The sequence below is a fragment of the Lynx canadensis genome, chromosome A3 (assembly GCF_007474595.2).
Source record: "Lynx canadensis isolate LIC74 chromosome A3, mLynCan4.pri.v2, whole genome shotgun sequence".
Taxonomy (NCBI): Eukaryota; Metazoa; Chordata; class Mammalia; order Carnivora; family Felidae; genus Lynx; species Lynx canadensis.
The window spans coordinates 107769605-107797560 of NC_044305.1; the positions used below are offsets into that span (position 1 = coordinate 107769605).

The 27956-nt window shown below is 41.8% G+C and overlaps 1 pseudogene; it reads left to right on the forward strand.

Moving 5' to 3' along the window:
- LOC115511279 lies at positions 1 to 27814 on the forward strand (annotated as a pseudogene).
- The last annotated feature ends 142 nt before the right edge of the window (positions 27815 to 27956 follow it).

Genomic DNA, 27956 nt, shown 5'->3' on the forward strand with positions numbered 1-27956 from the left:
ATGCCAGGTACGGTTAAATTCTCTTTCAAGAATTTGAACTACAATGCTATCCCAGCCTGGGTTCCCCGTTAGAGCACAGCCAGAGATAGAAGTTTGCATGTAGCAATTCATTTGGGAATCCCAGAGAACGAGAATGCAGGATAAGGGAAGTAAAAGAGGGGAGGAAGAAAAGCCGATATGAGGATGTGCTATTGAATGAACCATGGCAAAGGGCCACAGGTGTTCCATCCGGTGGGACCTGCTAATGGGCCTTCTGATATGCCTCTCAGTACTGTCTCCATTTATCCAGACTGTCCTTATGAAAGTACTGATTAAATGCTTGATAACCCTTTATTTTCCAGTTTCCAAATGATGGTTCCCCAGCACCCACTAAAAGTCACCAATAAATTTTATTTTAGTATGCGTATGAGCTCGTGGATTTAAATATATTTAATATACTTCAACCCATTGCATTTATTATTCTAAGTGGTGCTCAAAATTATCCCACCGTTCTTTAATGGAAGTTTATTTGTGTTGACTCCTGAGTCTTTTTGGTACAACCCCAGTAGTCTTTGATAGCTTCCTTCTTTTCTGGTATAAATCTGTTCCAGAGTGGCTCTATCCAGTGAAACTTTCTGTAATGATGGAAACGTTCGATATCTGCACTAAAGGACAATGTAGCTATTAGCCACATGTAGCTATTAACCACTTTAAATGTAGCTAATACAACCAAGAAACTGAATTTTAAATTTTATTAATTTCATTTTAAATAGCCACACGTGGCTGATTGCCATTGGACAACACCATTCTAGAGTTTAACCATCTGAGTAACAATTGAAGGAAGTTACATACCGAGAAGCAGAAGGATTTGTCTGTGATGGAATTCGATCTTTATCACTGGAATATTGCAGGGACTCAGTGCATCTGAATAATCTAGGGAACCTTTGTAAAATACTGATTTCTGAGCCCCACCCCCACATATTCTGATTCATTATACATGGGGTGGAGCTCAGGGAATCTGTTGTTTTATTATTGTTACTTTAATATTACCATGTGATTCTGATGAGAAGCTAGGTTCAGAAACCACTATATTAAATTGCCAGGATGTGATATTTATATTACGGCTATGGTTCATTGCAAATCATTCCCATGAGTCAACTGTACATCTTTAACTCCTTCTGGTCAGTTTTAGAACTTCTCAGAGCAGGGGTGCCTGGGTGGCCCGGTCAGTTGAGCATCTGACTTTGGCTCAGGTCATGATCTCATAATTTGTGAGTTTGGGCCCCTCATTGGGCTCTCTGCTGTCAGCACAGAACCTGTTTCGGATCCTCTGTCTTCTCTTTCTCTGCTCCTCCCCCGCTGGCACACACGTGTGTGCTCGTTCTCTCTCTCTCTCTCAAAAATAAATAAATAAATAAACTTAAAAAAAAAAAAAAAAAAGAAGAGAAGAGAAAAAAGAACTCCTCGGAGGACCATACCGCTCTGCTAGTTACGTAATCAAGAGCTACGGTTTCTCACAACGGCTTGCCTCTCTCTGACTTCAACATAGTCTTCTGGCCTTAGTCTTCTGGCCATAACATAAATACCATAGACTTAGTGACTTATAAACAAAGGAAATCTATGTCTCACAGTTCTAGAGGCTGGGAAGTCCAAGATCAAGGCACCAGCACATTCAGTGTCAGGTAAGAGTCTGCTTCATATAATGGCTTTCTTTTCACTAAGGTTTTTTGTTTATTTGTTTGTTTTTTCATTTTTGAAAATGTTTTTTCAATTGAGGTAAAATTCACATAACATAAAACTAAACCTTTTTACAACAAACACTTCAGTGGCATTTTGAGACCCCGTTTTCTAAGAGCACTGAAGAACACCACTCTTTGACAATGGGCCACAAGCCAATCTGCCCAACTGTGCCCCAGAGAGAGGCATGGTCTTTATGATAATGTAAGGCAAACAAACCTTCCCTCTGCTCCACACGGAGACACTATCTCTATCTGCCAACGCTGTTTAATATGAAAACATAGTCCCCAACAAAAGGCTGCCAATGTCTTTGCTTAAAAACATGCAGAAACATGAGAGGCCCATGGAGATTCGACTTCCCATAGTGTGCACCCCAGGACACTATTCTTGGTCCATCCATGATAAACCCCCAGAACATAAACCAAGACTATAGTACTGATGCAGAAACTTTTCTCTCCTAATTATGATGACTTTGGACTTGGCTGTGTCCCCCAGCAGGAGGTAATAATGCATAGTTGTTAGAGGAGAGGTCTCTAAAGTCAGACTATCTGGGTTCACATCTCAGCTATGCCAGTTACTAATGTGAATGAGAAATTTAATTAGCCTCTCTGAGCCTCAATTTCCTCATCTATAAAACAGGAATACAATAATATCTACTCCAAGGTTATTATAAAGATTACATGGAAAGTGTTTAACACAAGTTACATAGCAAGTCCTCGGTAAACACTGGCCATTGCTATTGTCACGCTTTTATTATTAATATATTCTCATGACTTTTCCTACCATAGTGGACCTACTTGCTCATACAGAACCCCAACATACACTGGCTTCTTTGGGTTTAGTTGAAATTCCCAAACCTGACCTACAACCTCCCACTGCAACCTAAGAGCCAGTTTGACACCCTACTGAGTTTGCTCTATTCCTCCAGTGTAAGCCTGTAAGCCGAATCTAGCCGACAACCTATTTTTTTATTTTTTATTTTTTATTTTATTTTATTTTTTAACGTTTATTTATTTTTGAGACAGAGAGAGACAGAGCATGAACGGGGGACGGTCAGAGAGAGGGAGACACAGAATCTGAAACAGGCTCCAGGCTCTGAGCTGTAAGCACAGAGCCTGATGCGGGGCTCGAACTCACGGACCGCGAGATCATGACCTGAGCCGAAGTCAGCCACTTAACCGACTGAGCCACCCAGGCGCCCCACGACCTATTTTTTTAAAATAAAGTTTTTTTTGTAACACCACCACATTCACTCATTTACATATTTTCTTTTTTTTTTTGTTTTTTTAATGTTTATTTATTTTTGAGACAGAGAGAGAGAGAGACAGCATGAGTGGGGGAGGGGCAGAGAGAGAGGGAGACACAGAATCTGCAGCAGGCTCCAGGCTCTGAGCTGTCAGCACAGAGCCCAATGCAGGGCTCGAATTCAGAACTCACAAATGGTTAGATCATGATCTGAGCCAAAGTCAGACTGAGCCACCCAGGCACTCCTCATTTACGTATTATTTACCAGATAGTAAGCCTAAAATATTTACTATTTGGGCCTTTGAAGAAAAAGTTTGCAATCCCTCCTCCATTCTAGGATTCCCAATCCCATGCAACGATCTTGTGATGGGTTCTTGATTACCAAGGGGGCCAGGTAAGGGTGGAAATGAATCACTGTCACTTCTTTTCACTAGAAAAACAATTCCAAAGTACTGTTAGCAGAGCAGGCATCAATGTACCCTTTTAAGAGCCGTGCTTTATGTTGTCCTCTGAATTGGACTATTGACACAGCCCATCACTTGGCTAACGTCATTCGAATTCGACAAGCAAAACATTAATAAACTTTCTTTGTGTGAGACTATAAGCCTGAAAACAGAAGACTATTTCTAAAGGAAACTTCCCTTTATTAAAAGCCTTTTGTCAAAGAGTACTCTAAAAATAAATTAGCCTTTCAAATAAGAGTAAATATAGATAGAATTTATCACTTTCATTTTCTCCACAAATATCTTTGACATGTTAATAACCACCAAATGAAGATAGACATTAGATGAATATTTATGATGGCCGTGGCTGATGAATCTGATTCATGAACTGTGCATTTAGGACTGGATTTCAGAATGGAGTCATGAGATATGTTTAGTCATTATAACTGAATACACATTGAATGACCACTTTATAATAGGCCCTCAACAGTGAGAATGCCCATACCCACATAGGAGTTTCAACTTCTTTCATGAAACCACCTTTCAGGGCAGAGAGACAGCAAGTTATTGGAGAAACCCAGCTCTGACCAAATAACACAGATGCTTTTATTATGATCAGAGGTCAGGCTTCAACGTCCTTTTGAAAACAACCCAGACCCAAAATTGCAAAGGGAATGAGAGGGGAGAGAGTATTTGGCAATTAGAGGTATTTCTGTCATCGTTGTAAAGACAGTACAGGTGTTTTTTTGTAATTTTAAAGAAAAACTCCCTGTATCCTTCCACCTGATACAGCTGTTTTCGTTGTTACGTATTTGTGTGTAGACTTCATCCAAATTCATACACCTGTTCACCTACAGCTGACAGTCCATGAGAGTCCGTTTGTAATGGGAACAATTTTTTCAGTGTGCACAAAAGATCACCCATGGAGGAGGAATCAATGGTATTGTATGGAAGGGCCACGAGTACCTCCCAAACCTGACTGTGTTGGCCTCATTGAGAAGGTTTGTTCAAATACTAACCTTCTGGGCCCACCAGGCCGAACATGATTTAATTAGCCTGAGGTAGGGGGCAGGGTTGGGTATTATTTGAAAGTTCTTCAGATTCTGCAAATTCTAAAATGCAGCCAGGTTGGGAGCCATTGCTCTAGCTGGACACCTTAATTTTACAGGTCGAATACTGAGACAGAGAAATGCACTTGAAGCCTGCAGCTCTTGCCTCAGCCACAGGCTTCCCCGGGGCCCCTGAAATCACAGCCAATAAACAGCAGGTCTGAAACCCTTCTGTGGGATGGAAAGTTCTCGGAGCTTTTCTTGGTTGGGCTGGTGCGGGTATATTCCAGGGTTCTGAGAAAGAGGATTTAGCCCTTTCAAGGCATAGAATGCAACTTTCTTGAAATATTCAAGACCTACCTCTCTGTAAATAGGGGATGTGCCATCATCCCTCAGTTGGAGCTATACCTTTGGCCTAGTCAGTATTTATTGTCCCGATGTCTGGGATTGTGTCACCTCAGCCATCCAGTCCCCACTCTCATAGTCAACAAGATGGCCACCGTTAGTTAGAATTCCCCTGAGAGTAGGCTCCAAAGCTGAAGACTTGACATGCTCCCTCTTCTCTCTTTTCCACGGGGTTTCAGTTCAAAATGTTGTTGTGCTGTCTCTCCCTTTGGGAATTTCCTCTGGAGCTGGAGATTAATTATTATGCAAATATTAAATACTTTGAAAGTTGGAGAAGAGAAGGGAATTTTTTAAAGCAATTTTGTTATTGGGGCACCTGGGTGGCTCAGGCAGGTAAGTGTCCCGACCTCGGCTCAGGTCATGATCTCACGGTTTGTGGGTTCGAGCCCTGCGTCGGGCTCTTTGCTGACAGCTCAGAGCCTGGAGCCTGCTTCGGATTCTGCCTCTCTCTCTCTCAGCCCCTCCCCTGCTCACACTCTGTCTCTCTCTCTCTCTCTCAAAAATAGATAAATGTTCAAAGAAATTTTTTTAAAGGCAATTTTTTTATTATAGTTTAAATGAGAGATAACGAATAGCTGTTGCGTTTGAACTGTATTCGAATTCTACAGTGCGGTGTGTGTGATATATATATATATAATAGTTAAATCTTCTTTAAGATGTATATGTACCTTTGCCAAAACCTCTGGGTTCCCATAAATATCCAAATATATCGACCATCACCCAGCCCGTTTGCCCTCCCTCCCAGACACAAAGGCAGTTCTGGGAAAAGACAGATTAAAACATTTCTCCCTCGGAATGTTAGTTTGAGACGTTATTTAGATTTTTTAAATAGCCTACATGCCTAGGGTGATCTGAAAGGAAATGCTGCAGAGTGTAACGTTGCTTAATAAGTAGGAGAAGTCATGCTCACTCAGGCACAGCCCGAAGGGAAAAACAAAGTCCTCACTCTTGTCCTGAAGGTCAACATTTCTTTGACTCCTCTTGTCATAGTCTCTTCCTTATGTCCTCGTGGGTTTCTAAACAATCAACTGCTAGTTAATAATATTTTATATTAAACTTTCCATGCTCAAATCACGGTGGGGTTTCTGCCTGCTGTTCTGACCCATACGGATACCAGGCCCTTTCTATACATGGAGCTCCCCAAGAGCAAAGGACAGTCAGTGTTCCAGGGCTGAGATGAGGTGACTCAAGCAAGGCACGCAGGTGCATGGAATGGCAGGGTTATTCAAGTGCAGGGTGGGCACTGAATGTCGTGCCCTAGGTCCTTGGTGTGCCTCACCCTAGTCCAGACCTTGCTGCGCTATTTTCTTTCTTAGCGTTCCATCGAGCACATTCCAGAGAATTTCTGTATTAAAGCCCTAACCCCCAATGTAGTGGTATTTGGAGGTGGGGACTTTGGGAGATATATAATTAGGTTTAGATAATTAGGTTTAGAGGGTAGTGCTCTTATGATAAAATTAGTGCCCTTATTAAGAAGAGGAAGGCAGAGTGAGAGCTCTCGCTCCCCCTTACATTCACCCAGGAAACACCACGTGAGCATGCAGGAAGGCCAGGAAGGGGACCCCACCAGGAACTGAATCTGCTGGCACCTTGATCTTGGACTTGCCAGCCTCCAGAACTGAGAAATAAATGTCCGTTGTTTAAGCTACCTGATGATGCTATTTTGCTATGAAAGTCAGAGCTAAGACAGTGTCCAATTAGCATTTACTGAATGGCTGAATTACCTTCCTTGCCTCAGAACCGTTTCTCTGACGCAGGTTCAGCAAACAGTTGAGTCTATACGCAGTATGGCGTGGTATTCGAAAGCCACACTTTAAAGGTTCAACCTTAGCCCTACGATGACCCTGGTCTAGTTACTTCCAATGCCTCAGTTTCTGTAGCTGTAAAATAGGTGAAATGGTAATACCTACTCCATAGGAGTGTGGAAAGGATTAAATAAGACGATGCATGCAAAGAACTTAGCTCAGTGCCCTCAAACATTAGTTGTACTGTTAATAGTAAGCTCCAGTCACTTCCCATTACATTAACCTCTAAATTCCCCCTAGTCTGAGTCACAAAATGGTGAACTAAAGCCAAAAACCGTATGGGAGTAATTAGTCCTTCAGAGGGGGTCCAAAGTCCCAAAGTTGAACTCACTTCTCTCTGTCCCAAGAGCCAAACAAAAGCCAAAGTAAACAAGGTTTAGGAAGGAATGTAAAAAGACAGCAATGGCATCGATCTCCTTTCCCATCAGAGAAGATTAGATTAGAATAAATATCCAATCCATTCTTTTTTGTTCCCATTTCAAAAAGCTAGACCTTTATTCAACATCAACTCATTGGGAATGTGTAGCACCCCCCCCCCCGCTTCCATGTTCCAGGAATTATGCCAGTTAGTAAAGATTTAAAAATCAGATATCCTCTTTGCTCTCAAGCAGCTGAAGGTCTTGAGGTACAGAGATAAGCATGTAAACAAAGCAAAGGTTATTTCGAGTGATGGTTAGTTCAGCCGAGGTGGAGTTCACAGGCTCTGCAGGAGGGGATGGGCAGGGACCCGGCAAGGTCAGAGAATCCCTCCCACAGGAGAAAAAGGTACACTCCGTAATCCATATTGCTACCGCACTGAGGAAGTTGAACGGGAAGCATGGAAGCTAATTCCCCAGTGGAAATCCTCTCCCCGTGGCCCAACTGCAAAGGTTTAACATCAGGTTTGCACCATTCCTTGGCATTTAACAGTCGGCTCTCCCAAGCTGGTGTGAACCCACTTCAGAGCATCCCCGTGGAGGTGCTCTAAACCACGAGCAAAATTACTCTCAAACTGTATTGAGCACAATTGAATTTCACCTTGATAATCCTGGAGTGTACTTCATGGTGGTGTAGTTCCTGAGAGCCAACACGGGGAACATTAATTGCTCTTGTGCTGTGTATGTGCAGAGAGTTCATCAACAGCATAGCGGTAGATAGCTTACAAGACTAAAGGGCTGAGAAGGAAAAGGCAGAACAAAACGTCTTCTTGCTGGTTGTCGGTTGTATGGTTTTATTCCTTAAGGAGCTCTGGAAGGAACCCGGTAGAGACCATCACCTTCCCTAGGTAAACTGATTATGGTATAAATAGTAACAACAGCGACAGAAGTCATCATCATTTTCTTCCAAAGGAATAAGGCTTTACAATTCTCAAAGTGAATTGGGCTTTCACCTCGAGGAAAACAGAATAGAGGCTTCATCTCCAGAAACAAATGTACAAAATCCAGTCTTTCTCTTCGGCCCCACGCTATGGTCTTCCGAATAGCATTCCAGTTGTATGTATCTGGGGCTTGGGAAATGTTCCTAGTTCTTGGGAAGGAAGTGAACTAAAACATCTGACATCTCTGGCAAGAGTCACAGTTTCACACAAAAACTTTCTTGCAATAACTTCACATATTGCTTCCCCTGGTAGCATCGCTGTCTCTAGGGGAAGCTTGGGTCTAAAATGACAACTCTGTTTAATGAAAGTGAGAGCTGAATGCTAACTCCAACAGGCTTTATTTCTCAAGAAGAAGTCTTCATCTTAAAATCACTCGTTAGGGATGACGTTATGACAGAGATAAGTTGTTCCAGATTTTTTTCTTTTTGTTGTTAGAGCATAGAAGCAGGTTTAAATGTCTTGCATGAAAAAAAAATAAGCAAATACGGCTACTGCCCTTCAAGTCAACAGTGTTTCCTGTAGATAAAATATGACAGGGTATTTGCTGTTTCCATGTCACTGTAAAGAATGTTGGCAGGGGCGCCCGGGTGGCTCAGGCAGTTAAGCGTCCGACTTCGGCTCAGGTCATGATCTCAGGGTTCATGTGTTCAAGCCCCTCATCGGGCTCCGTGCTGACAGCTCAGAGCCTGGAGCCTGCTTTGGATTCTGCATCTCTCTCTCTCTCTCTCTCTCGCTCTCTCTCTGCCCCTCCCCCACTCGTGCTCTGTCTCTCTGTGTCTCAAAAACAAATAAACATTAAAAATTTTTTTAAAGAGAGTGTTGGCAGAGATGGGTGGTTGTAAGATTTCTTCCTGAATGAGGCTGGTGATGGAAATCGATGCTTTCAAATTTTATAATGTGCTATATATGGTAAATATACATATGCCCTAAGTAAATACACACAAGACAGGTATTTGCTACCCTTCCAGTAGAGAAAAGCAAAACCACTGCAACATCCAAGGATGAGGTTGCCACCTGTGGGTGTGGTACCTGCCATTTATGGACCCATGTGTACAAGGGCCAGGATCTGCCCCACAGGCTAAAGCTGAACCTCAAGGTGTGCCCTACATATAAAAGATTTTCAGGACATATCCGTTGATCGTCACAGTGATGAGCTGGTGTTAAAAGGTTTGACCAACACCTACCGCAGGCAACATGGTCATTACCTGTAGGAAGGGGAGGATCAGAGCTAGGAGAGTGAAATTCTAAGTTTCTGAAGCTTCAGTCACATTAGTGGCACTGAAGAGTGACAGAGGTGGCTGTTCAGATCCTCTAACCGTCCCGTAGACTTTGTGATAGAAGAATGAATAATTTGCTATGAGCTTGAAATAGCAAAACCAATAATCATTCCTAATTTTGCTACCGTATTGACTAATCACTTGCCTATTTATGATCGGCTACTTATCTACACCTTGTGGAGAATTTTAAGAAAACGTTTGTGGTGTACATCTTCACAAACCCAAAAGTTACTTTCTTCCCTCTATTGAAAGGCTCTGAGAGGGATGCCTGGGTGGCTCAGTCGGTTAAGCATCCGACTTCAGCTCATGTCATGATCTCACGGCTCGTGAGCCTGGAGCCTGCTTTGGATTCTGGCGTCTCTCACTCTCTCTGTCCCTCCCCCGCTCACAATGTGTGTGTGTGTGTGTGTGTGTGTGTGTGTGTGTGTGTGTCTATCAATAAACATATGGGGCACCTGGGCGGCGCAGTTGGTTAAGCATCTGACTTCAGCTCCGGTCTTGATCTTGCAGTCTGTGAGTTCAAGCCCCGTGTCGGGCTCAGTGCTGACAGGAGCGTGCTTCGGATTCTGTGTCTCCCTCTCCCTCTGCCCCTGCCCTGCTCATGCTCTGTCTCTCTTGCTCTCAAAAATAAATAAAACGTTAAAAAAATTCTTTTAGAATACATAAACATTAGACTATTTTTTTAAAAAGTCTATGAGAACACAAATGTCTGCCTGTAACAATTTTAACTGACACTTTCCCACAAATGAGTGTGTTTAAGAACCTCTAAAAAGATTCTAATAATCAGATGCCAGATATATGAGGTAGTAGGAGGAAGAAAGAGACAGAATGGAGAAGTAACAATCCACAAACAATCTCTAATGCAATCTCTCAAATTAGAACATTTAATTTCAGCCGCTGCTCCAAGAATTCCACAGCATGTTCTTGCTCGTGGATACAATCAGGGTCAAAAAAATGCGATGGTCAAGAGATAGCCACAAAAAGAGACTAGGAGAGACAATGATTCTATAAGATCCCCAAGCCAAAGGAGCAATCCCTGACTAGCGAGAGGGACGTGGTATGGGCTTTGGATTAAAATATAGACCGATGTTGGAATCCCGGTTGTCCGTGTATAAGCTGTGTAATAACATTGGGCAATTCACCTAATTCCTCTGAGCCTTTATTTCTTCATTTCTTTTTTTTTAAATTTTTTTTTCAACGTTCATTTATTTTTGGGACAGAGAGAGACAGAGCATGAACGGGGGAGGGGCAGAGAGAGAGGGAGACACAGAATCGGAAACAGGCTCCAGGCTCCGAGCCATCAGCCCAGAGCCCGACGCGGGGCTCGAACTCACGGACCGCGAGGTCGTGACCTGGCTGAAGTCGGACGCTTAACCGACTGCGCCACCCAGGCGCCCCATATTTCTTCATTTCTTAAGTGAGATAATTACACCTAATTCATAAGATTTTTGAAAAGATTTACAATAGAAGCCCAATTTTAATTATCATCCACAGGCAGTAAAGTCTGCTGTGTGATTCTCTTTGAGGTTGGGAGGGAGCGGATGTAGCTTTCTCTAGCCGATCTGTGCCAGGAGACAGGAAGGGTCGGAGGTGTGCGAAGCCTCGTGCCTCCTGTGCTTCTTTGCACACTTCTGTCACCCCTGGTGGAGTCACCTGGGTGTGGTTAAGCCTTCACGGAGGTGGTTTGCACGGTTGGCGTTCCCATCTGGATGGAGGAAGCCCCGCAATGCTTGCCCCACCTGTCCGCAGGTCACCCAGGGGGCATTTATCACACGGCAGCCAGAGGCTCTGAGGCTGACACCATAGGATCTTTTGCGTCCTCTCTCTACCTTGTACTGACAGGCAGAACGGCGCCGTGGTAAGCGGCACGGGTTGTGACGGCAAACCGACCTGTTTTCAAAAGCTGCCTCTGCCACGGGCCACCTCCAAGCCTCGATTTCCTAAACGGTAAATGATGATCAGAATAGCCTCTATTTATTTATTTATTTATTTATTTATTTATATTTTGAGAAAGAGAGCAAGCTGGGGAGAGACAGAGAGAGAGAGAGAGAGAGAGAGAGAATCCCAAGCAGGCTCTGCACTGTCAGCGCAGAGCCCCACGCGGGGCTCGAACCCACCAACTGTGAGATCATGACCTGAGCCGAAGTCGGACGCTTGACCGAGTGAGCCACCCAGGCGCCCCGATCAGGGTCATTATGAGAATGAATGGCCAACACATATTGAGTCTATTGAGTGCTGCCTCCATACCACTCAAAGGCTTTGTGTTATTTAAGTCATTTCTCCCTTCATCTCTGTAAAGTATTGTTACAGTTGTAGAAACTGAAGCGCAGTTTCCATTGCTTGCCCCGGGACCCGCAGCCATATTAGTCTGGCTCTGTGTCCATGTGGCTAGCTACTATGCAACCTGGCCTAAGAAGAGGAAGTGAAATCAGGCACAAACATTTCCTGGCACAGTGTCTGACTCTTAGAAAATGGTCCATACACGATAGTTAGTGTTAGTTCGATAGTTACTGCTCATCGGAGACTGTGTGAACTCCTGTTTGGCTCCCACCTGAACCTCTGCTGTGTCTGCTTCTAGCATTTGTACTCTGACTTCTCAACAGATAAAGTCACAGGGCAGATGTGGGGAGCCATCCCGGCTGAATTCTCCCAAGACACTGGAGATTTCAGTGGACAGTTGGGCAGATGGGCCGACAGGACCGGCAGTGACCGTCATTCATCCCCTGGGTAATTTGGCACCTAATCTCACCAAACTATTGAGAAGTCTGTTTTATTGGCAAATTACTTCAGAACTCGTGAATCTTGGCAAAAATGTGGCCGTCGTTTAGGTTAATAAATGTTTCCGTGTGATAATTTCCTATGTGAGTTATAAATTTGGTTATATAATTTGCAAGGAAATTCTTTTATGTTAATGGTGTGTGGGAGCCGGAGGGGAATGAGGACAAAGGTAAAGTTAGTGGGGTGGTTAACAGTATAATTCTGCAGGGGAACCTGGGTGGCTCAGTCAGTTAAGCCTCCCACTTCAGCTCAGGTCATGATCTCATGGTTCGTGGGTTCAAGCCCCGCATCAGGCTCTGTGCTGACAGCTCAGATTCTGATTCTGTGTCTCCCTCTGTCTCTTCCCCTCCCCCACTCGCACTCTGTCTCTGTCTCTCTCAAAAATAAAATAAACTTTAAAATGGGGCGCCTGGGTGACTCAGTCAGTTAAGCATCTGACTTCGGCTCAGTTCATGATCTCGTGGTCCATGATTTCCACCCCCGACATCGGGCTCTGTGCTGACAGCTCAGAGCCTGGAGCCTGCTTCCGATTCTGTCTCCCTCTCTCTCTTCCCCTACCCCGCTCAAGCTCTGTCTCTCTCTCAAAATGAATAAACGTTTACAAATTTTTTAAATTTTTTTATTAAAAACAAACAAATCAGTGTAATTCTGCAAATATCTCAAATAGGTTAAAAGAGAAAACCAGATGACAAATAAAGGAGCTATTAAGGAAAATGCAATTGCATTCCTACTGGACACATATTTATCACCACTGAACTCATGTCTTACAGCTTTTCTGAAAAAGAAACTATCAAAGTGACCATAAAGTGATTCTACTTTGCATCAACTGTTTTATAGAGGAAAGAACAAATGTTTTTGGGCACTGCCACCAGATGGGCTGGGATTTTAATATCAGCCTTCATGCTTACCAACTGTGCAAACTTGGGCAAGTGACTTAACCAATCTGAGCAGAAATTTCTTCTTATCTAAAATTTATCCAACAAATTTGCTGTAAGGTTGAAAGCATGTAAAATTTTTGTCACCTAGGAGATGCTCAATAAATGGTAATTAATGTTCAGTTTTTCTCTTTTTTTTTTAATGTTTATTTATTTTTGAGGGGAGGGGGAAGGACAGAGAGAGAGGGGGAGAGAGGATCCAGAGAGGGCTCTGCACTGACAACTCCCAGGCGAGGCTCGAACTCGCAAACCGTGAGGTCATGACCTGAGTTGAAGTTGGCCGCTCAACCAACGGAACCACCTAGGTGCCCCTGTTTGGTTTTTCTTTGAATAAATTCCTATGACCTAAGTGAGGGAGTTTATTCAAGGCATTTATCTAGATGTTTATTAGAGGGATTTTTAATCCAAATTATATGCATCAAATTGTTTACTTGAGTGGAAAAATTCTGGAATGAAGAATTGACTTTCTAACGACTAGACAAAGCTGAGTAAATTATCTAATCAGTTCAGGAACGAAAGCAGTGCCGGGGGGCTCAGAGGCTGGCCTTCCCTTCTGCCCATTGGTTCAGTTTATTGCTGCAAGCTTCTAATTTGTCTCAGCGATGGAGACATGGCCATTCCATCTCCCCTTTTGCCCTGGAACTAGAACTATATATTTTCTAATACGTTATTTTTACTTTTTAAAAAATGTTTTGAAGTAAACTGTACCTCCAACATGGGGCTCGAACTCACGACCCCAAGATCGAGAGTCCCATCCTCCACCACCTGTGCCAGCCAGGCACCCCAGAACTGTATTCTGAAATAGGGACAACGGGATTTAGAAAATTCCTTTTGCACAAATATAACTCGTTTACAGCTAGTTATTGAAATGTCCAGTGACAGCATAATAAAAATATGAGACCTTCGGTTAATGGAATGCTCTGGTTTACTATTCCCTGTGAATGTGGTTGCACACATTTGGAAACTGCTCTCTTTCATGTATTTAAAATAGCATCTAATAGTAAGGCAGTAATTTATTAAGAAGTAACTTGCTGATCCGAAAGTGCTGACGTGATTTCAAAATGTATTTAAGATGAATCCAGCTCAATGAGGCTTATACATATAGTTTGGGGAAATAAGGAGCTTATTATGGGATTGTCATAGCCACCTCAAAATGGCAAATGAAGATAAATTCCAGAAATCAGGACTGCATGTTGTAATCAAGGAGGAACCTTCCCACAGACTGAAGCAAACTTGGGAAGCAAGTGAATGGGAGATTAAACAGTGAAGTCTGAGTAAGATTACTTGTTCCCCTGTGATTAAAGCCTGACAGTCTCCATGAGTCAAAATGCAAACACATCCTAGTTCTGGTGGCCCTCGCCGGTTGAGCGTTTGGCAAAGCACAGCTGCCTCAAATTTACCATTGAAAAGGTGTTTTGGAGGAACGAACCTAGCTACCGTCTTCCTTCGTGCATGTGATTTATTATCCATCATAAGCGTTTTCTATGATGGGAGTAAGCATTTGTCTCATATTCTGGTGACTTTTCTACAATTTGAAAAATTGAAAAATATATTTGAGAAATATATTTATAATTTATAAGCCCCTTACGTTTTTCATACCTAATTCACAAAATATTCAAGAATTTCCCGTTATGTGCTTAATTTTAAGGTCTGAATTTTTAGATGCCTTCCTTTTACTGAGCTGGAAGCTTTACTGTGCACTACTCCAAACGTATAGACGGACAAACAAATACATACCAAGAAGCGCACGGTATAAATGAGAGGAATCTAAGTATGAAATCAGCTAATAATAGCAAAGCTAATGTTTATTCTGTTACCTACTGTTTGACAAACACTGTGCTAAGCATTTTAGAAGAACTATTTCTGGTTTTTTTTTTTTTTTTTAAGTTATCTATTTTGAGAGAGAGAGAGAGGGTACAAGTGCGGGAGGGCCAGAGAGAGAGAGGGAGAGAGAGAGAATCCCAAGCAGACTCCCCAGTGACAGCACAAAGCCTGATGCAGGGCTCAAACTCACGAACTGTGAGATCACGACCTGAGGCAAAACCCAGAGTCAGACTTAACCAACTGACCACCCAGGTGTCCGAGAAGAGCTGTTTCTTTTCATTTTTTTTTCATTTTTTTTTTAATGTTTATTTATTTTTGAGAGAGAGAGACAGAGCACGAGCTGGGTAGGAGCAGAGAGAGAGGGAGACACAGATTTGGAAGCAGGCTCCAGGCTCTGAGCTGTCAGCACAGAGCCCGATGCAGGGCTTGAACTCACAAACTGTAAGATCATGACCTGAGCCGAAGCCGGACGCTCAACCGACTGAGCCACCCAGGCGCACCTCTTTTCATTTTTTTTTTTTAATTTTTATTTATTTTGAGGGAGAGAAAGAGAGGCAGAGTGTGAGCAGGGGAAGGGCAGAGAGAGAGGGAGACAGAATACGAAGCGGGCTCCAGGCTCTGAGCTGTCAGCACAGAGCCCGACAGAGGACTCGAACTCACGAACCGCGAGATCATGACCTGAGCCGAAGTCAGACGCTCAACCAACTGAGCCACCCAGGCTCCCCAAGAACTGTTTCTTTTGATCAGCAATCCTTACAAGACAAAAATCCCAGTGTCCCAGATTATAAGAATAAAGGGTTTTGAAAATCTTAATTGTCGATAAGGAATTAAATCCCTAAATGAAACTAGGGAACTATTTTACAGGTGATTTCTTGGCAATTTGAAAAATTAAAGTTTTCCTAAAATTCGCTGTATACTGAAACCTACTCATCATACACTGCAAGTGTCTACAGTCAAATTTTAAGTGATTTCTCTGCTTTGTTAGCCATTTTTATCAGAATTTATATGAAACTTCCAGTTGAATCTCCAAGTGAAACCAAAAAGATAAAACCTTTTCCATATTGTAAGTCAACAAGATTGTGGAACTTTTGTTTATTCCTGGGACTGTGTTCACTACCTACTGTGCACCACACCTTGAGGACACAAATAAAGTCACGAATTCCGCCCTCAAACAACACCCAGCCTAGTAAGACAGATATGTAAACAAACCACAGCAAATGTAACGTGCAGCACATCGTACAATAGAAGCAGGTAGAATGGAGACCCAAAGAGGAAGTAGTCAATTTTCACAGAAAAGAAAGAACCAAAAAAGGAAAATTCTAAGAAAGTTCATGAAAGCAGTGACACAAAAGGCAGTGTCTTGGGGCGTCTGGCAGGCTCAGTGGATGGAGCACGCAACTCTTGATCTCCAGGTTGTGAGTTCGAGCCCCACATTGGGTGTGGAGGTTACTTAAAAAAAAGAAAAGAAAAAAGGCAACGTCTTCAATGCAGATGAAAATCTGTGGCTTTTGGTGGTTGTTCCATTTACTTATATACTCAATCTACTTTTTTTGTCAAAAGGTGAATTCCTTTAAAAAAAAAAAAGCATAGGATTCTGTATCTCAGTCACCTACCATTCCATACTGTTTTCTTTCCCATTCCCGACATTCTGTTTCTCGCAGCACTTATCTTAACTTCATTTTGTTCTTTTAAGTAACAAATCAGATTGTTTTCCTATCAAATGAAAATTCATCTCTATACTTATGACCCAATCTAGTGATGCTCCATACAATTCTCACAAGGAGACAGGTACAAGTATGTTTATTCCTGCATTGTTCATCAGAGAAAAATAATGGAAACAATTTAAAGATGTGTCAGTAACAGACTGGATAAAATGTGCCCCTTTTATACAATGCAATACCATATAACAGTGAGCTACAACATGTGTATTAATACGTGTTGAGTGAAAACTTGAGAAGTATAAAATATGTCATTTAATAAATATGGAAAAGAGGCCAAAAACCATTATTGTTTATGGATACATATAGAGTGTAAGTATATAAAAAAAAAAAAAAGCACACAAAAATTAAAACTCAAAATTCAGGGATGCCTGGCTGGCTCAGTCAGTAGAGCATGAGACTTAGATTTCAGGGTCATGAGTTCAGGTCCCATGTTGGACATGGAATCTACTTCAAAACAAAACAAAACCAAAAACACCACCTCACAATTCAGGATACGTGTTAACTCTGGATGGCAGGAGAAGAATGGGACAGTTTGGTTACAGGGACTTTAACTACATGTGTAAGATTTTACTTTGGAGGGGTGAAAGAGAGGAAGAGAAAAATAAAGGAGGGAGGGAGAGAATGAGGAAGAGAGAGAGATCCAGAGCAAATATGGCAAAATTTTGTTACATGATTGAACTGGGTAGTGGATACATGATTTGTTGTTATATTATTCTCCATACTTTTTTGCATGTTTGAAATATTCTATAATAAAATAAAAGATTGCTGGGCGCCTGGGTGGCTCAGTTGGTTGAGCATCCAACTCTTGATTTCTCCTCAGTTTTGATCACAGGATTGTGGAATCGAACCCGCATCAGCATCCACACTGAGCGTGCAGGCTACTCAAGATATTCTCTCTCTCTCTCTCTCTCCCTCTGTCCCACGCCCCCTCCCCCCAAAAATATTGCTAATCTTTATAATATTAGTCCACAATGTTACTAACCAAATCTAATAAATAGTTAAACAAAAATCTTAAAGTAAAAAATTAGCAAACATGCACATATAATTTTTTAGTTTTAATAAATTTATTTGCTTCTATGGGAGGTAATACTTGTAACTTTCCCACATCCCTTCCAGAGCATTCTTTATTTTTTTAAATGTTTTTATTTATTTTTGAGAGAAAGAGCACAACCAGGGGAGAGGCAGAGAGAGAGGGAGAAACAGAATCCTGAGCTGTCAGCACCGAGCCTGATGTGGGGCTCGACCCCACGAACCAGTGAGATCATGACCTGAGCCAAAATCAAGAGTCGGACGCTTAACCAACTGAGCCACCCAGGCGCCCCTCTTCCTTTTCTTTCTTAAGTCGTCTCAGCACTTTTAAGGAAGAGGTTCAGAGTTTAGCAGGCCTCCAAATGAAAAAGCATAATATTGGGGCGCCTGAGTGGCTCAGTCAGTTAAGCGTCTGACTTCAGCTCAGATCATGATCTCGCGGTTTGTGAGTTCCAGCCCCGCGTCAGGCTCTGTGCTGACAGCTCTGAGCGTGGAGCCTGCTTCGGATTCTGTGTCTCCGTCTCTCTCTGCCCCTCCCCCACGTGTGCTCTGTCTCTCTCTATCAAAAATAAATAAAATGTAAAAAAAAAAAAATATTTTTTGAAAGAAAAAGCATACTATTAATTCACTTGTTAATAACGAAATTATTAGTTCCGAGGCAAAATTAAAACCTCAGTTTTGAATAAACCAAATTCGTAGCTGGGTCTCTGCCATCAAAGTACGATAAAGATTTGGGGCGCCTAGGTGGCTTAGTCAGTTAAGCGACTGACTTCAGCTCAGGTCATGATCTCACAGTTTGTGAGTTCGAGCCCCATGTTAGGCTCTGTGCTGACAGCTCAGAGCCTGGGCTTGCTTGGGATTCTGTGTCTCCCTCTCTCTCTGCCTCTCTCTCTCTCTCTCTCAAAAATAAATAAACATTAAAAAAAAATAGGATAAAGATTTGAAGAGAGGCCATATTCAGGGAAAAGAACCCAGAGCTGGGGGGAGGGAGACCTAGCTCCTAGGGCTAATTCTGCTACCAACTACATACAATTAGTAGGGTGATTTTAGAGTGTTCACTTAACCTCTCCCTAAACCTTCGTGTCATTGTTTGTAAAGTGAAATATTCAATCTGATGACTCTACAGTCCTTTTCAGATCTAAAAGTCTGTAATTTGGTATCCTAAATCATAGCAAGACATGAGCCCTTAGAGTTAACCACAGGCAATAAAAAATTCTCATTAGCGATTTCCACAAGGCTGATAAGTAAGGTAGAAGTATGTCTCTAGACCTGAGCTTAAGCAGATCATTCCTTCCTCCCCAAAAGAGAGATGGAAGGTATATGTGCTGTGGAAATTAACACGAGCTCTTTGGCATCTGCAAGAGATCATGGAAAACTACCATAAAGCCAGAGAGTGGAAAGCTCAGATGCAGCCACTCCATAAATCTTTCGGGAGCTGTTGTGTTTCAGGCATGGTTACACACTAAAGGATACAGTCCCAGCCCTCAAGAAGCTCAAAGTTTTTGTAGGGAAGACAGAAAAAGAATTAGACGCTAAATATTGTAACACAGGCACGTACAATGTGTTACAAACTCAGATAAAGCACTTAATCCTGACTAGGGAAATCAAGGAAGACTTCCTAAAGGAGACCAGGTTTCAACTCAATTCTAAAGGATAAATGGGAATTAGTTGAAGGAAGAAGCAAGTAGGAACCCCATACGAGAAGGCAGAGCAGCGATATGAGAACATATCGCTTACTTATTTCAGTAAGTACCATGGTATGGCTATAACTTAGAGAAGAGAGATATGGCAGGAGATGACAGTGGCCATTTAGGCAAAGGTTAGATCATGAAAGGCATTGAATGTCAACCAAAGGAGTTTAGATTTTTAACAGTAATGAGGAACCACTTTAAGCCAAGGACAGAGATAAGATACAACGTGAATTTCAGCTAAATCTTCCTGAAAGCTCTGTGGATGATAGACTGTAGGTGTGAGAGACAAGTCGGGGGGACCAGTTGTAAGACACCAATATAGTAACCCAGGTGACAACTGAGGAGGGCCTGGGGGGTGACAAATGTTCTTGTTCTCGAAAAGGTAGAAAAGGACAGATTCTGGAAACTGTAGAGCGGTCAACCGTATTTTCGTCTCTAGAAAACTCCAAAAATCACCTACAAGGTCACTGGGGAGCCCTGGAAGATATGTTGATCACTAGGAGCCACTATCAGTTCACCCAAAGAGGCATCCAGGCCAGCCCTCTCCTTTGTGATGGGTCTGCCAGATTAAGAGATCAGAGGATGGTTCGATAGTCAGTGTGCCTTGACTTCTCCATACCAACACTACCCTACACTTGGTTTCTGGCCTTGCCCCTTACCACAATAACCTGGATAAAGGTTTCCCTGGAAGACCTGTTGAGACTTCAGTGAGACTTACGCAACTCAGAGATGGGTCTTTAAATCCAAAAAAAAGGCCAAACAGAAAGTACTGGGCCTTGCCTAAAACTACTTCCCAATTTCAGAGGCTGTGGCAGCCAATCCCCTGTGAGCCTTGATATGTCAAGGATTCAACACGATACTCCAGATGAGAACTGACCAGGCTGTCAAAGCCAATTAATTTTGTTTCATATCAGTTATTCTCAGTGTTAATCCTTATGTCAATTTGACTCGTTCCCAATGGATGATTATGGGTCTCCAAGATCTTGCCAGCCTCTCTTCCATCCCCACCTTTGGGCTCTTTGCACGGCTGGTTCTTGCCTAGAATGCCCTCTCCCCATGCCTCCCTTCTCTGATTCTAGGCCTCAGCTGGAAGACCTTCTCTGGCTTCCCTACCTAAGGGTCGGGTACTCCTCAGTTTCACCATCTCTGGCCCTTGTTTTCCTTCAGGACATTCATTACAGCCTGCACTGATTTGTTTGTCCACCTTCTTGTCTGGTTTCATTTGGTTTTGTCTTGTCAGTCTCCCCATAGGAATTAGAATTCCCTGAGGGCAGCGACCAGGTCTGTCTTATTCATCGTTGTATGTACCATGGTGTCTGGAACATAGTAGGCTGTCGATTAATATTGAATGAATGAATGAATGAATGAATCTCTGTTTTCCTTGATCCAGACTTGGCTCATTTATAAGACTCCAGTTGGCTTCAGCCTCTCCACTTTGCTTTCTGCCCTGACCAGCCACCAACCTTCTCATCCACACAGTATCCTGTCACCCTTCGCCCCTCCCCAGCTCAGCCCTTCCAGCCTGAGCTCTCCCCTCAGGCTACGCAATGAACAATGTGTCTTGAAGCTGTTTCTTTGCTGCCTCAGTGGTCAGCTGGAGCTGTTAACCTCAACTGATCCTTGCAAAAACACAAAAAACAAAGAACAGCCAAAACCACAGCTGCCTTGGGATGCTACAGCCAATCCTTGAGTACTGACTCTAATTATCAAATTTACATCACGCACAAAGTTGGCAGTGTGGCTAATAAAATGGTGAATCAGTATCATGATGATCTGGAACAATCACATCTTTGGTCAGTCACATCACTGGCACACTATTTTCAAGGTGGGCTCCACATCTTAAGGGGGGGAAACGTTGAAAACTTAAAGCATGTCCAGAAGAAGGCAATGAGTTTGTAAACTGTTGGAACAGGAATGGGGCTTACCACGGCCAGGACTCGGCAGCCAGACTGGGTTTGAATCCAGGCTCTACTACTTACTATGTGATATTTATAAATTAATTAACTTGGTGCCTTTGGTTTTCCCAACTGTGAAATGGGGCTAATAACAGTGCCCATCTCATAGGGCGTAGTGAGGGTTCGGTGAGTGGACACACGCAGAGCACGTAAAATACTGTCAGGCACATATTAAGTGCTCTATCAGTGTCTGACGTTATGTGAAGAATGGTTAAGAAACCTGTTTCTGGTCGAATGCTGTGAAAAGGCAAGACCATTAAAAAAGACTTTTGATTTGGGCCCAGGTCATGATCTCACGGTTCGTGAGTTTGAACCCCCCGCCTGGGGTTCTGCACTAACAGCACAGAGCCTGCTCAGGATTCTCTCTCTCCCTCTCTTTTCTCTCTCTCTCTTTCTGCCCCTTCCCCATTCATGCTCTTGCTCTCTCTCAAAATAAACAAACATTTAAAAAAAAGGAAAACAGTTTCTTCTTACTGATGAGATGAAAGAAATATGCTGTCATATACATTTTTTTAAATATCATTTTCTGTGCATTTGGTTTCCTAACCAGAGTATAAGATACTATATGTCAGGGGCCGAATCTTTTTCTTTTAGATTCCCAAACAGAACCTAATATACTGCACTGCACACAGTAGGTGCTCGATAAATGCACTGAATTTCAGGAGTTGCTGATCTCACCAGACGTAAATCGATTTGACAATAATCAGATGATTAATACCATTAATATGAAGTAAATCTATGGCATTAGAAGACCAGAATCTGCCACAATCCTCCGCTTCCTGTGTTACCCAGGTATTTACACAGAAGGCAGCAATGGGAATTGTTAGGAAAACGTGTAAACAGATGAGGATTAAAATCCTGGTTGTGTCTCTAATTTGCTCTGTGAGTCCTGCCCTTAAGTTGCTTAGCATTTATTCGGGCTTCAATCCCCTCATCTGAAATGAAGGTGGAACACAGTAGTTATGAAAGCAAATAAGAATTATGAGGAAGGGCATCAAAGACATGACTGGGCAGAGATCCATTTCTGTCAAATCTCCCGGCAGAGAGATCCCTGGTTCCACCCTGGCAGGGTCACCACTTCCCACGTTGTCCCATGTCCCTGCTTCAGTGAGGTGGTCAGTGAGGCCTGACTGAATACTAGGAAAGGATTCTAAATCCATCAAGGTTCACAGTCAAATTACCCTCCATTAGGACTCCTAACCAGCACTGTAATACAGACGGAATCACACAGAACTTTTGGGGAGTGGGCAGATACCAGCTTTAGGATGTGAAGGGATCGGGGTGAGGGAGCAAGATTTGGCATCAGGTGGTGTAGGTACCCATCCGTGTAGGGTATCCAAGCTGCAAAGATCCCTCTCTGCCAGGTGAGGGGATGGGGGTGGGTGATGGGGGATCCAGGTGAGGGGATGGGGGGTGGGGGTGAGGGGATGGGGGAAAAGAAGGGAATCAATATTACCCTGCTTCACTACACCCTAGAGACGCCCAGACAAGATGGCCATACATCTCAGTCCATTCGAGCTGCTGTAACAGGGTACCATAGACTGGGTGATTATAAACAACAGGAATTTCTTTCTCACAGCTCTGGAAGTTGGGACGTCCAATATCAAGGCACTAGTAGATTTGGTGTCTGGTGAGAGCCCACTTCTGGTTCACAGATGGCAGTTTTCTGGCTATGTTCTCACATGGGGGAAGGGACAAGAGAACTCTCTGGGGTCCCTTTTATGAGAGCACTAATTCCAGTCAGGATGGCTCCACTTTCATGACCTAATTACCTCCCAAAGGCCCTACTTCCAAATACTATCACATTGGGAGTTAAGTTTCAACGGATGAATTTGGGGGACACAAACATTCCGTCTATTGTACCATTCTTAAAAGAGCAAAAGAGGTTCATTTTCTTCGAAGACTCCTCATCACTAAACCAAGGGTCGAGAACAATAAGTAAATACACTACTTGCTGTTCTAAGACTGCATTGTGAGTTAATCTTGGTTCAAAGAAAATGAGACAGGCTGATGTTTCAATGCCAGGATGGTAGCAAAAAAAAAAAAAAAAAAATCTGATCCCAAATATGGAAGTTTATTATAGCCACAGTGGGGTAGAAAGCAAAGAATTAACAGGAACAAAAGTAACACATATGCCCCCAAATCTTCAATTATCTCATGATGAGTCACTTGCTGAGAACAGTGGCTCTAGAGGGCTACACCATATTTTGAAACTATGCTAAATAACAGAGTAAAGAGGAAGAAAAAGTATATAGAATCTTATCAAGAAGGAAATGAGCCAAGCAAAAGCAAAAGAATCTCTAGAATACCTGTGAACTAAATCTATTTAGAAACCTCAGAGCCCCTTAACCCTTTGGGGAGGAGAACCATTACTAATATAGGCCCTTCATGGTTTATCTTTCATAGTTCTGAAAATTGGCCAAGTTCAGTCAGAACTACAAGACTGTGCTATTGGTTTTTTTTTTTTTTAATTATATTGTTGGAACATCAGCTTGTTGAAAAAAACAACACATTTCAATAGAACAATACAGATCACATGAAATCAAATACAACATTTATAAGTGGATTGATTACTGGGGCAACTGAGTGGCTTAGTTGGTTAAGCAGATGACTTTGGCTCAGGGCATGTTCTCGCGGTTCATGAGTTCAAGCCCTGTATCAGGCTCTGCACTGACAGCTCAGAGCCTGGAGCCTGCTTCGGATTCTGTGTCTCCTTCTCTCTCTGCCCTTCCCCCACTCACACTCTGTCTCTCTCTCTCAAAAATAAATTAAAAAAAAATACATTAAAAAAATTTTTAGAAGTGGATTGATTTCTGATGCAAGCATTGCCTGCCCCGAGTGGACATGATTACCCGCCCCAGGAATAATATTCAGATAATGACAGTTGAGCCCAAAGATATAACTTTCTTTATTGGTAGGTGGTTCTTGAGGTGGCTTAGGGAAATAAAATCGAACAAATTTTCTACCTACAGCATATTGGATTCTCTTTACCATGTAATTCTTAGTTTCCTAATTTACTGCTTGATTGTTAACTCTTCATTTCAAAAACAATACCAGCTTCTGTAACAAAATTCTATTCATTCTCTCATGCTACAATTGTAGAAATTTCTTCACTCTTGAATTCCACTAATTTCCATTAATAATCATTAGATTAGTAGATTAAACTTTGTTAAGACCTTCTTTCACTGAAATGTTTATTAACCTAATTCTGCCATTCTCACTAGGGGGCTGTTAACTCAACAATATTTGTTCTTTTGTGTTTGTATTTCTGTTTATTCTTTTCCCCTCTAAAGTTAATCACTGGGGACTTTGTTTTTCCTGCTGTAAAATGAGTGCCTGCATCACATAAGCCTAATATTAAGAAAACACATCTCAGCACCTATAATAAAAGTGACCTAATTGCAGAAAGAGACAATGAACTAGTTAAAAAGGGGTTCTTTCTTTCTTTTGACATATAAGCTATACAATAATTACTAAAAAGTACAATTCAGTCACATTTCTTCACTGAAGATCAAGTCTATTGGAGTGTTGGTATTACTGAAACCAAAGCACTTACTATTTAGTAACATCAAATTCTCTGATGAATAAGCTTCTGTTGAATGTTTACATTTTTTAAACAAGAACAGTGTTTCAGATTTCTTATGTACCTATTTATATTCATCATGTGAAACTGGAAACCATATGTATTACATTACATTATAATGAATCATTGCCACTAGGCCAACAAGAAGGAACAAAAAAAAAAAAAAAAAGCCAAGGAACAATGCAATTTTTTCAGAGTTAACTGAATGCTAGACATTTTTCAATATAGCACCATTTTCTTTCTGTGGAATAGACAAGAATGCCAACATGTATAGGTATGTATATACTATATACGTATAATAGAATGCCAACATTTATAGGTATATGTATACAATATCTGTATAATATATAGCATATAATTATATACATACAGGCATTCATATGTAGATGTACACATAGGAATAAACACATATGATCAAATCCCGAAGCAAATACATTGTTCTCATTTCTCTCAGTAAAAAAACAATAACAAAAACAAAAAACAAAAAACAAAATCTGTATCTTAAAGTTGAATTTAAAAACCATTATAGGGGCGCCTGGGTGGCTTAGTCGGTTAAGTGTCCAACTTCGGTTCAGGTCATGATCTCACAGTCCGTGAGTTCGAGCCCTGCGTCGGGCTCTGTGCTGACAGCTCAGAGCCTGGGACCTGCTTCAGATTCTGTGTCTCCCTCTCTCTCTGCCCCTCCCCTGCTCGTGTTCTGCCTCTCTCTGTCTCAAAAATAAATAAAAACATTTAAAAAATATAAAAAAAACATTATAAAAAATCATCTTTACACACTATATCTAATCTACATCTAATATGTGGTTCTTTGAATGTCTATTCCGCATGTAGTGTGATTTTTCTTACAAAAGTTAAATTTTCTTCCAAGTTTAACATCTCACAAAGGTGATCACATATATTTCCTACATAAAATTTCTTTTCCTGAGAGAAATCTTCTCAGAACGAACGACAAACTAAGAAGCAATAAACAAATTGATTTAAAAATCAACAACCCTTAAAATGAGCTCTTAAAAATGAGACTCTTTTTAATCTTGGTAAATTACCACATTGTAACTGATCCTTTCGCATAGTGCTTATTAATGCAGAAGTGTGTGACAGAGTAATCATTTTCAGTCCTGCAAGTTATTTGCAATAAGATTAGATTCTGTTTTCATTTCTATGTTGATTTTTTTTTCCAGTTAAACATTTTCCTTAACCTTATCTCCACATCTCCTCTAATTCTGGTAGCATCTGTAGATCCCTAACACTTGGCATGTGCTACTTCAGGCAAACATATCCCATGTACAATCTATATAAAGGAAGGGACCTCTCAACCTCCCTCCCTGTCTTACGTGATTTCAAAAACAAACTCAGCGTTCAGTGGTATGCATTTATGGCCACTAACATTTTTTTTTAATTTTCAGAGAAATCAAATTTTGAGTTGGTTATACTTAAGCTACAGAATTATGGAGTTTTAGGCAACAGCCCTTCGAGATTAAGTGACTTGCTCAACATCACATAGCTTAGCAAACAGAAGGCTTGCACCAGATTTTGAGTCCCTTTCCCAGGTGGGTAATCCCCAGTGTGTGTGCTGTAAGATAAATACAAATAACGTGTTGGGATCTTTATTGAAGAGAAAATGAGAATCAGCACTCTAAAATACCATTCAGTGCCATAGGATCCCAGGCTATTCTAGCCCTGTTCTAAACAAATAGAAATTCATAGATTTTATAAGTAAAGCCAAATTTTCAAATAAGGGGATAAAGCAAATGCAGCAGCATAGGAAATATGTGTGCTAAAAAAAGAATATGCCTCTTCTTATCTCAGCAATACTTCATATACATTTTCTTAACTTGAGAAGTCAAGCTAAATTTGATTAAGCACATTTTTACATATCACATGAGCCCACCACTAGTAGAGAAGAGAGTGGAAACCGAAAGAAATGCCACAGATTTCATGGTGTGATTCAGTTTCTTTCCAAATGACACTTCCTTTGAAAAGGCATATATTTGGAATTTGCCTTTTGGAAAATGCTTCTTTTCAATTTTCAAATATAATTCTGGTGTAATTAATCTAATCTGCATTTCAAAGCTTCTTGAGCTGAACTTTCTCCCAAGCACGTGATCTCTGTTTATGGACCAGAATAAAGAACAGTGTATTGAACACAGTCCAGAACGGTCAACATGGTGATAGCCATGACAGAGCTTCCGTACGTCATCAAAGGCATAGTCTTTCCAAGACGCCTTATCAGACACCTGTTTATCCTTGTTCTGTCCACGTTCAAGTGCCCAACAGACATTTTGCTGCTGCTGCAACTCCTGCAAAGTAAACAGAACAGGTGCCCAGAAAAGCATCAGATGAGAAAACAGATGAGATAGAAAATAAAGTCATACCCCTTTATGGAAGGTGGGCCTGAGGATGAGGTCTACTTAAAACACTTATATCCGAGGCAGCTATACGAGGAACAAACAGCTAATTGCTAACTTAAGAAATGTTAAATTCTGGACTTTATGAATCAAAAGCGAAGTGTTTATCTTGACTTGACACTGGACAAGGCACTGGGGAAGAAGAAAGATGTGGAGCCATTGGCCAGTGGTCTTGGTTCTCCACATACTCATTTGTTTCAGAAATCAATAAAGTTGCCGTGTTTACAAGAAATGCATCAGAGATTAAAATAGCAGAAGAAAATGGAGCTGCTGTTTGAGGAGGAACCAAACTGATGCAGAAGATTTTGCGTGATGAAATTCAATCAGGCTTTTATGTAGCTGTGCCGGAAATAATGCCCAAGCTCAATCCATTAAAGAAGAAACTGGGGGGCGGAGGGGAGGAGAAAAGACTTACAAAGCTTACTTGGAATTCCATTGCCTGTGACGTCCCAAAAATTCTTGAATTATTTAAATCTGGACACGAAATTAAGGTAGATGAAGAAAGGGAGAAGTTTTTGAGACCAAAATAGCTACACTAGATGTCAAGTGACCAGATAGCTGCTGATCTACAAGTAGTTGTTCTGTTACCAGTGTAGGCACTGGATGGCTGAATCAGGGACCCTTTGTGGCATGTGCTTTCCCTGAAGTTTGTTACTAAGGAATGAGCCATTGTTGCCGAAAGTAGCAGGAGCCCAAAAAAGCAACAATGAAACTGCCTAGAAGTGTTGCACTGTGAAA